Source organism: Mustela nigripes, chromosome 1 (genome assembly GCF_022355385.1).
Source record: "Mustela nigripes isolate SB6536 chromosome 1, MUSNIG.SB6536, whole genome shotgun sequence".
Lineage (NCBI taxonomy): Eukaryota > Metazoa > Chordata > Mammalia > Carnivora > Mustelidae > Mustela > Mustela nigripes.
Window position 1 is genome coordinate 23,253,337 of NC_081557.1, and position 9,954 is coordinate 23,263,290.

At 41.9% G+C, this 9,954-nt stretch overlaps 1 pseudogene; it reads left to right on the forward strand.

Moving 5' to 3' along the window:
* Positions 1 to 7,989: 7,989 nt before the first annotated feature.
* On the forward strand, positions 7,990 to 8,766 carry LOC132011461 (ADP-ribosylation factor-like protein 4A; annotated as a pseudogene).
* Positions 8,767 to 9,954: the final 1,188 nt, after the last annotated feature.

The window sequence follows — 9,954 nt, forward strand, 5'->3', positions numbered from 1 at the left end:
CCCTCACTTCCTGATGATTTGTGGATTGGGTGAAATACTGATTGAAAAATTATTTTGAAATTTGAAAAGTAGTGTGTGAGTGCTTCCCGTGATCATTAAGGGTTAACACATTGTTCTCTTTGTCAGCAGTGATGAGGTCATCTGTTCAATCCTTAGGACACTGAAAAGAAGGTGAAAAGGTTGAATAAGTTCTTACTGATGAGCACGGCGTAAGGGACAGGTATATGAATCAGGACCCTTAGATCAAAAGTGAAAGAAGTCCAACCCAGAATAGTTTAGGAAAAAGAGTGGGCATCACACACAATCTAGAGTAGAATGAGGGTGGAATTAGTCCTCAGGGAAAATTGGAAAAGGACTCAATTTCAACCAAGACTTGACCTTTCTCCTGGGGTGGCGCCCTTCTCTGCTGGATAGAATGTCTTCTTCCAGGGGCTGGGAACCTGGTTGATGGGTGCTCCCACTCTTCAAATTCTGTTGCTTCCACCACTCAGAGGAGGCGTATGCTCTCCTTAGTTTCAGCTCTAAGCAATTCAGGGAAGGCTGCTGATTGGCTTGGCAGAGGTGCCCACTAGTGGGAGAACTGAGGCCAGGGAGGCAGAATCCTCAGGGGAACATGTAAAAGCTGCCTTTCCCAAAGGAGAGGAAACATCTGGCAACCAACCCGCAGAATGTCCTCTGCGGTGAGGCCCTGATCCGGTGGCCAGGCTACCACACAACGGTCATTCTGGTTGTATAGAGTGCCCTGCACAATAGCCCCACTGGCCTGGGGGAGAAAACTAAATGCCAGCCAGCTGTATGAAAGCACTTCATTTCTCAAGGAAATATACCCCCAAGAGGTAGCAGCAAAATCTATCTTGCCAAATGTTTATCTTCTATGAGAGGGCGTGGCAAAATTCCACTGGGAGAAAGGATATGTGCATGCCAGAGAAGCCCTTCTGTGTGTCAGAGCCTATGAGTGCAAGGCTCTGGCCTGGGGTGAGCCATAATTCCACCCTCCCATTTTCATACTGATGTAACAGATTGGGAAACTCCACTCAGCCACTAATATGAATGGGAGAACTATCAGTTAGGAGTTAGTTCTCTCTTCACATATCAGAGAAATGACTGTTGTTGGAGGCATATTCCAAATTGTCTGAGTTGCTAATGTAGGAGGACCCCAGTCACTTTGGTGACCACTAGCCAGGATGATGACATGGCACCAAACCCACTTCATCCCTCTTGGTTTAATGCTCCTGGGTTTATCTTCCTCAAGCCCACAGTCTTTCACCTGCTCTCCACTGCCTGCATCCCCTCATCTGGGCACCCAAAGCCCCTCACACTATGGCCAAATTCTGCCTTTCCAGATCTCTCTCCCCCGTCTCCCCGGTCTCCCCTATCCAACTCGGTCTCCTCCCCTCCAAATCTGTGTGTGGGCCTTTCCACTACCCAGAATGTGCTGCCTTTTGCAACCTTTCCTATTTGTCCTTTAAGAAGCCTTTTCTGACTCCCCCGAGAAGAAATGTCTTCTCCTCTGACTCCCAGAACTGATGGTTTGTACTTCCTTAGGGCATTTACCACACTCTGTCTTAAGTAATGTTTGTACTTGTTATGTTCCATTCTCCCAGGGAAAAGATCCTTGAAAGAAAAATTTTTTAAAATGGTGGTGGCAAATATGTAGATTTCTTTCTTTCTTTTTTTCTTTTTCTTTTTCTTTTTTTTTTTTTTTTAGGAAGATTTTATTTATTTATTTGAGAGAGAGTGAGAGAGAGATAGAGGATGAGCAGGGAGAAGGGCAGAAGGAAAGGGAGAAGCAGACTCCCCGCGGAGCAGGGAGCCCGATGCAGGACGTGATCTCAGGACTTTGGATCATGACCCGAGCCTCAGGCAGACGCTTAACTGACTAGTCACCCACGTGCCCCAAATACGTAGATTTCTTACTATGGGCTGACACCACTGCCTATTTGTTTTAAAGACTTTGACTTATTTTTCTGACAGAGAGAGAGAGAGAGAATATAAGCCGGGGGAGTGGGAGAGGGAGAACCAGACTCCCCAATGAGCAGAGAGACCAATGTGGACTCCATCCCAGGACCCTTGGATCATAAACTGAGCTGAAGGCAGATGCTTAATGATGGAGCCACCCAGGCGCCCCACCACTGCCTATATGAAATTATTTAATCCTCAGTACAGGTGAAAAATTTTTTACAGATGAACAATTGAGACCCACCGAGGTTTCATAACTTGCGCGAGGACACACAGCTGAGTCAGGATTTGAACTCAGGTCCTGCACCTCCTTAATCCAGTCTCCTGAGCACTACTACTTCACTTCTCATGAAGGCACAGGTGCATTTCCTGCAAGTCCAACAAAGCTCCTTCCAAGACAATGTATTTAATTTTTACTTCTAATCTTGTATTCTTTTCTTAAAGAGGCCCTTAAGACTGTATTAACTTCAGGTTGTAGAAAACCATCTTGCTCATCTTTGAATCCTCCTAAATCTTGCTTCGTAAGCCTGATGGGAACATTTACTGGGCATTCTCAGCGGTGTCGCTGGATCCTTCCCACAACCTGAAAATCAGGCCTGGTCATTCCTGCATTTACAGATGGGAAAACTGACCTCAAAGACTGATTGATTCTGCTTAAGGCCACCAAGCTAGTAAGTGATGGAGCTGGAGCTGAAACCAGGGTTTCTGATCCCATATATCATGCTTCCTCTACTAAGGTATTTGCTGCCTGTGGGTTCTGAAAGCCTTTCCAGTGCTTCATGGATGTCACTCCTCACCCCCGCCCCACGCAGACCCATTTGAAGAGCACTCCATCACAGCCAACAATTATCTAAATTGAAGTTGTCCATCCTGCCTTTTAAGTTCTTCTCCAGATAATGAACCTTTTCAACCAACACAGGGTGCTTGATGTTAATCACACAGAGAAATGCAACTCAATCTGTTCACCTTTGAATAGATAGAGCCTAAAAGGTAGAGGAAGTGCATTTAACTTCCAAGCCCTCATCTTGATAATTTCTTAGGGGACACTTCTTCAACTGCCTATATTCCAGAGGCTTTCAAAGCCCTCAAGCAATTGCTAAATGATAATAGAAATATGTTTGCCTGCATCTAGACATTTTTTGGTAAGTAGCCCATAATTTATCATTCTGCATTATTACAGAAAGCCTGGAGAATTATATAGAAGGCTTCGGCTTTTCCAGCTGATATGTAAATATATTCCCAAAGCAGAGGACACCTGGATCCTGTTAGTAATGTCTAAACACTGACCCTGGAGAAATCACTATGTCCAGTCATATCTACGGACGCACCAACTGTAAGCGTCGTGCAGAGAAATACCTCCACCAGCAAGGCCCTTGTCTTCTTTCCCAGATGGAGGCTGTCCGTGGGAGAAAGGTAAACAGAAGCAGTGGGTAAGAACTCAGTCTGCGGAGTTAGGTCAGCCTGGGTGTGACTCCAGCTTCACACTCTGGGTGTGACTTACCTGCTGTGTGGTTTACGAAAATTGCTTAGCTCCGTTCATTGATTCCACAAATGCTCACTGAGTAATCAGAGGGTGGCCAGTGTTGTAGGTACTGAGACAGAAGAAGGAACAAAACAGAACTACCTCATCGAGTTTTCATGCGTCTGCAAAATGGAAATAATTGAATCACCTACCTTCAATGGCCGTGTAAGTATTACAACACAGTGTGGGGCCGGGCTTATACTTATTACTACAAAAATTAATGATCTTTTACTTCGATTCTGGATTTTCAAAACATCTCAGGGTGGTTCATGTGATAATCTTTGGACCCTCTCCAAATTCTGTTTTTCAGAAAATTTTTGAGGGGTTTCCCTTGATGGGGCCTGATAATAAATAGTTTTTGGGGCTTCAGGCCATGTGGGTGGGAACCGAGGCATGAGGTGGGGCCACGGGAGGGGTGAAGTACATTGGGCAAATCCAGCCATGGTCAGAATTTGCAAGGTGGCCTTGGCCTAGATACTCCCAGGAGCTTCTCACTTTGGGTTCTGCATGGAAGGGATTGCACTGATATTATTTTACCTCTGGAGTGTCTGTCTACCCAGAACGCTATTATAAAATTTCAAAAGAAGCACTTAACCTAAATCCCTGATGTGGCTCATATTCGTTTTGTTTCCTCTTGCCCTCTGGGTCTCAGTGGTGGAGGGCTGAGTTGGGTAGCCCAGCTGAGAGATGCACACTTCTGCCCAGGTCTGGGTACCTGTGCTCTCTCTTGCAAGAGAGAATGTGCCACGTGAGCAGGCGGGGGTGGGTGGGTGGGGGTGGGGTGGGGTTGGGCAAATGTATTTGGTAACAACTCCTCTGTTCTGTTCTTTAATAATAATTATTTTAGCTGATTGACTGTTTCCTCTGTACCAAACAGTGAGCTGAGCAAAGGTGTTTGCATATATCATCTCACTGAATGATCACAACTGAATGAAGTCCCTCCAGACTACCTCCACTCCATAAAATTATGCCCATTTTAAGGATGCAAAAAATGAGGGTCATGGTTGTCAAGAGAATTGACGAAGACCTTTAATGTTTGACCACAGACCCAAGCCTCATCTGCTATACGAGAGTGGATACAAACCATTAGCATCAACAGCTTCTACCAGCTTTTTGTATAGCTGTATTTTTTTGATTAGAGTGTTCCATACAGGAAATTTGAAAACTGTGCAACATATGATAGAAAAAAAGAAAAATAACATCCAACCAAAGAGAAATTCTCTTAGCATTTTGAAGTACCTGTTTTTCTGCTTCTTCTTTTTTAAATTTTTTTGACAGACAGATTTCACAAGTAGGCAGAGAGACAGGCAGAAAGAGAGGAGAAAGCAGGCTCCCTGCAGAGCAGAGGGGGAGGGGTGGGGGGTGGGGGGGTGGGGGGGTGTGCTCAATCCCCAAACCCTGGGATTATGACCTGAGCTGAAGGCAGAGGCTTTAACCCACTGAGTTATCCAGGTGCCCCTTCATTTTGCTTTTTAACAATTTGAGGTTGTCCTGTTTACCTTGTTCTGTACTCTGCCTTAAAAAAAATTTAACTTCATGAACATTGCCCCATGTCATTAAAATTTTTCCACCCAACTATTTGGTTAAATATTTATAATACATAAATATTATACCATTAGTTATTCAACAGTTTTCCTCTTGTTGGAAAATAAGTCTGCAAATTTTGCTGTTTTGAGTGTGATGAGCATCATTGTACAAAATTTCTTTTTTTACGCCCTCAATGGCAGCCATATTTGTCATTTAGAGGTGATTTCCTCCTGGGAGAAGTGTCATCATTTACATCTTCTGGTTGTTTAATCATGATGACCTTCACGGGTCATTGGAGCTGACACAGTGTACCTGTTGGGAGTAGATGCAGCTGGGCCTGGGGGTGTGAGTACCCAGACCAAAGGCCAACAGCAGGCAAAGTGACAGGACCCGCAGCCACTCCCCTTTGTCTATTCTGGGCTCAGTTTGTTAAGGATTTCCCAGAAAAAGGAGGGATGAGCAAAGGGGAGAGAGCACGGAGAGCTGATGTGTGGCTGCTGTCCTGCACCTCTCAGAGCTCACCACTGGCTGCCACAGAACCGGGTCCCCTTGGCATCTGTCTTTGACACCTGTAGCTCTTGCCTCCTGGGGCCCAGGCTCTGGACACTGCACTTCTTGTGGCCCCAAGCCATTGCCTTCCTTGGGCAGCAGATTCTCCCCTACCAAAGAAAAAACAGAGGACAACAAACAAAACACTTTCTTTTATTCTTTTATTCTTTTTCCTCTTCATTTCCAAAACCTAGTTCTTACTTGGTCAAACTCCCTTTCCTTATTCAAAGAAAGGAGGGGATTAACTTCTTTTATTGGAGACAGTGAGGGGAAAGGAAAAAAGGAAAGAAAGTTGAAATACATCTGGTAGACCATACTACTAGTTTATCTCCAGCTTCCTGCTTTCCCCAGTGTAATTATTTAATATTTTAAAATATGTTATTCAACAAAATGGATTGAATGTGTAGTACGTGCCAAGTGTTGTTCTTAATGCAACAGGAGATAGAAATGACCAAGGCTCATCTTAAAAGAAAATTTCATGTAACTCTGCTCTGATCGGCTGATTTTTCAGAACTGTAGAACATTGCCATTTACTGAGCATCTGTATTAGGTTCTGAAGCAGGCACATTTAATCCTCACAACTGTTCACGTCTTACGTGTGGGGAAAACTGAATCCTCTAGAAACCAAGTAACTTATGCAAAGTCATAGAGCCAGGAAGGAATAGAGACAGTATTCAAATTCAGGTTTTTCTAACGCCAAAACCTATGTTCTTTTCTCTGGATTGTACAAATACTTATAATTGAAGTGTTGACTGGTTTTAGAATATTCCACTACAATCTACTTCAATAAAATATTTGAGTTCCAGCTGAAATAAGAACTTATATAAAAATGAAATGGTTGAGAAAGAAAATTTTTCTTTTCTCCATATAATATTTAGAAGAAATATTTTCCCCCCAAAGGGTTTAAGCAAATGGTGCTCAAGCAAATGGAACTCCAATTTAACCTTAAGAAATTTTGTTTCTAAATTGTATACTTTGTCCAAAGCAGGTTGGAGGACGTTTCACTGGAAGTTTGTAGTAAAACATCGCCCTCTTATGGGCATATGGGCATCATACATTGGAGATGGATACAAAGGATTTAAACGTCAGAACAAAAGTAAAATTATGTGCCCAATGACATAATGATACGCTGTTTTTATCGTTTATCAGGTGTATATTTTATTCTACAAAGACTCCTCAGAATGGAGGCCAAAAGACATTCTGGAACCGGCCAAGCAATCATTTTCCATCCATTTTTATGGAGGTGTCTGAATGCTGGCGACTACAGGACACACCTTAAGGAAACTATAATACCTGAATAGAATCGTAACTATATTAACAAGCCATAATAATGCCTAAACCATCAGAATCAAATAGTTCCAATGAATCCTGTATAGGAAGTTCACATTCATAAGTTAAATGGAAAACAAATACATACATCGAATATAGGTCAGCACTTGAACTTTGGAGTCAAGTAGACCCCATGCGATTCACTTCTGTTTCATCTATGAAGTATGTGACCTTAGGCAAGTTACTGAATTATTTCAGCTTCAGTTTCTTGATTTGTTAAATCATAATTAGAAAAGTAGCAGCTTAAGTGAAATAAGCTTAAAAGAAATAAGCCAGGCAAAGACAATATTTCATGATTAACACTTATAGGTGGAATCAAACAAACAAAAAGTCAAAACTCTTGGAAACAGAGCAAGGAAAAGTGGTTACCAGGAGCTGGGCGAGGGCGGTGGGAGTGGTAGGGGGACTGGTGTACAGGGGAAATACGGAGAGGTTGGTAAGAGGATACAAACTTTCAATTTAGATGATGAATAAGGTCTCAGCATCTAACATAAAATAGGGTGACTATAATTGCTAATACTGTACTGTGTAATTGAAAAAGAAAAAGTGGCAGCTAAGTAGGACAGGTGGGAAGATGAAATGAGAGAACGCCTATCAAGGATAGCATGTTGCTAAGAGTTAGACTCATTAAGTATAAAACGGTACTATATTGTAAGGTCTGTCCCAATTCTTAATTGTATAGAATCAGTTCTTTTAGATTTGAAGCCCAAAAGTAAAAAAAAAAAAAAAAAGAAGCAGCCCAAAAGTCAACAAGATAAAAGTATAAGAACAGGGTTTTTTGTTTTGTTTTTTGTTTTTGTTTTTTTTTTGTTTTTTCCTGAACTGTGTTTATTTTTACCCAAGTTTTGGCTAATAGCAAAGGTTTAACAACTAAATATGTCTCTAATTTATACAAATGTTGAGCTGCGTGGAGAGCTAAGCTGAGGGGACGTGGGGTGCTTCTCCCCTCAAACCCTGTGTAAAAATCACTTACCAAATGCTTTCTCATTTGGTCCCAGACTCCAATTCCAGAGTCTTGAAGCTAGATCTACTAGGCAGAGCAGTACTAAAGCAGTAAGAAAGCATTTCAATTTGGATAACTTACTTGCATGTGGAAACGGGGAATGGACTGTCAGACTAGACTTCTGTCCAGCCTGCCTTCATTTCAGTCCTTTCTCAGTGTTATTCCAGGTTTGGACTGTGCTGGAAAGACACCTGTATTATTATTATCTTTAAAAGATTTTGTTTATTTATTTGACAGAGAGAGATCACAAGCAGGCAGAGAGAGGGGAAGCAGGCTCCTCGCCAAGCAGAGAGCCCGATGTGGGACTTGATCCCAGGACCCTGAGATCGTGAGCCCAGTGGAAGGCAGAGGCCCAACCCACTGACCCACCCAGGTGGCCCAAGACACTTTATTATATAGGCTGCGGTTCAATGAATTTGTAAATACTGTGCCTACCAAAGGATTTAACACTGAAAAAATTAAGGCAACCTTGGGAAATTCTAAAACAGTCACTTTTCACTTCTGGGATGTAGGTGGCCAGGAGAAATTCGGGCTACTGTGGAAGTCATATGCCAGATGCACGGACGGCATTGTGTTTGTTGTAGACCCTGTTGATGTTGAAAGAATGGGAGAAGCTACAACTGAACTTCATAACATAGCCAGGGTATCAGAAAATCAGAGAGTCCCCATACTTGGAGCTGCTAACAAACAAGACCTGAGGAATTCACTGTCTCTGTTGGAAATGGAGAAATTCTATGGGTGAATTGAGCTCATCAATTCCCTAGTATTTGCAGCTCACCTGTGCAATCATAGGAGATGGACTAAAGGAAGGAATTGAGAAATGACATGATATGATAATTGAAGAAAAATGTTGCGGCAACAGAAAAAGATGAGCTGAATTGTGATCCTTTTCATATCTGTGTGGAGTAGGTTTTCTCTGGCTTGATGTTGACAAATGCAAGAGTGCCTGCAGCCTGCTTTGCCTGCCTGCCCTCCTGGATGCTGAGAAAGCATCCAGGAGGGTTTTGTTGAACAATCAGATGCTCAACTCTTTTGTCTTGTGGAAGATGAGTAAATGTGGTGCTTCTTAAAATGGTCTCTTCTCCTTACCGAACAAATCCTACCATTCTAAGGAAGCCAAGCATGGATACTAAATTGGCCAGAAAACAGTTATGGAAATTGGACCTCAAGTTAGTGAAATAAGATTTTGAAGAAAGAAAATAAATAAATAAATTATACAAATGTTAGAGGTTTATATTTTTCAAAGGAAATATCCCTACAAAAATATTTTGGAACCAAACTAAAAACAAAACAAAAAACCAAAAACCTGAGAAATATGCCAACCTGTGAAATTTATGACAAAGATAATCTATGCTTTGTTTTATTTAATTTCAAAACTGAAAAAAAGTTTTTAAAAAATATATCAGTATAGATTATATATATATATATATATATATATATATATATATATATATAAAAGCAAGCATCCAAATATCTCTATCATAAGTGATTTAGAATATCCAGCTTTCTAAAATACCAGTATCAGAAGGTCACTGTACATTTTGTTTTTTGGCACTATTTTCATTGGAAGGGGCACACAGAAAAGGCTGAACTGTGTCTTGTTCCCCTTCCCTGGTAAAACCACTGCCTCACATTCTCTACTTCAACACACAGAATTAAGTGCCCTGCTCAGTGCAGAATGGAAGAACTGGAGCTGTTAACGCTTAAATTTCACTTTGCTAGAAATGTATTATAAATCACTAATTTGAGGCAACAATATATCTTTAATTGCTTGAGAAGTCAATTAACTCAGATTCAGCTATTAAACATTTCTGATCATTTAACCTAGGAAGGAGTTCTAACTACCAGACATAGGGTTACAGAGAAAACGCATCAGGTTTACAAACAATTCTCAAACATTTTAAGTGCTTTAAAAGCAAGTAATACCGGGGCGCCTGGGTGGCTCAGTGGGTTAAATCCTCTGCCTTCGGCTCAGGTCATGATCTCAGGGTCCTGGGATCAAGTCCCACATTGGGCTCTCCGCTCAGCGGGGAGCCTGCTTCCCTTCCTCTCTCTCTGCTTGCCT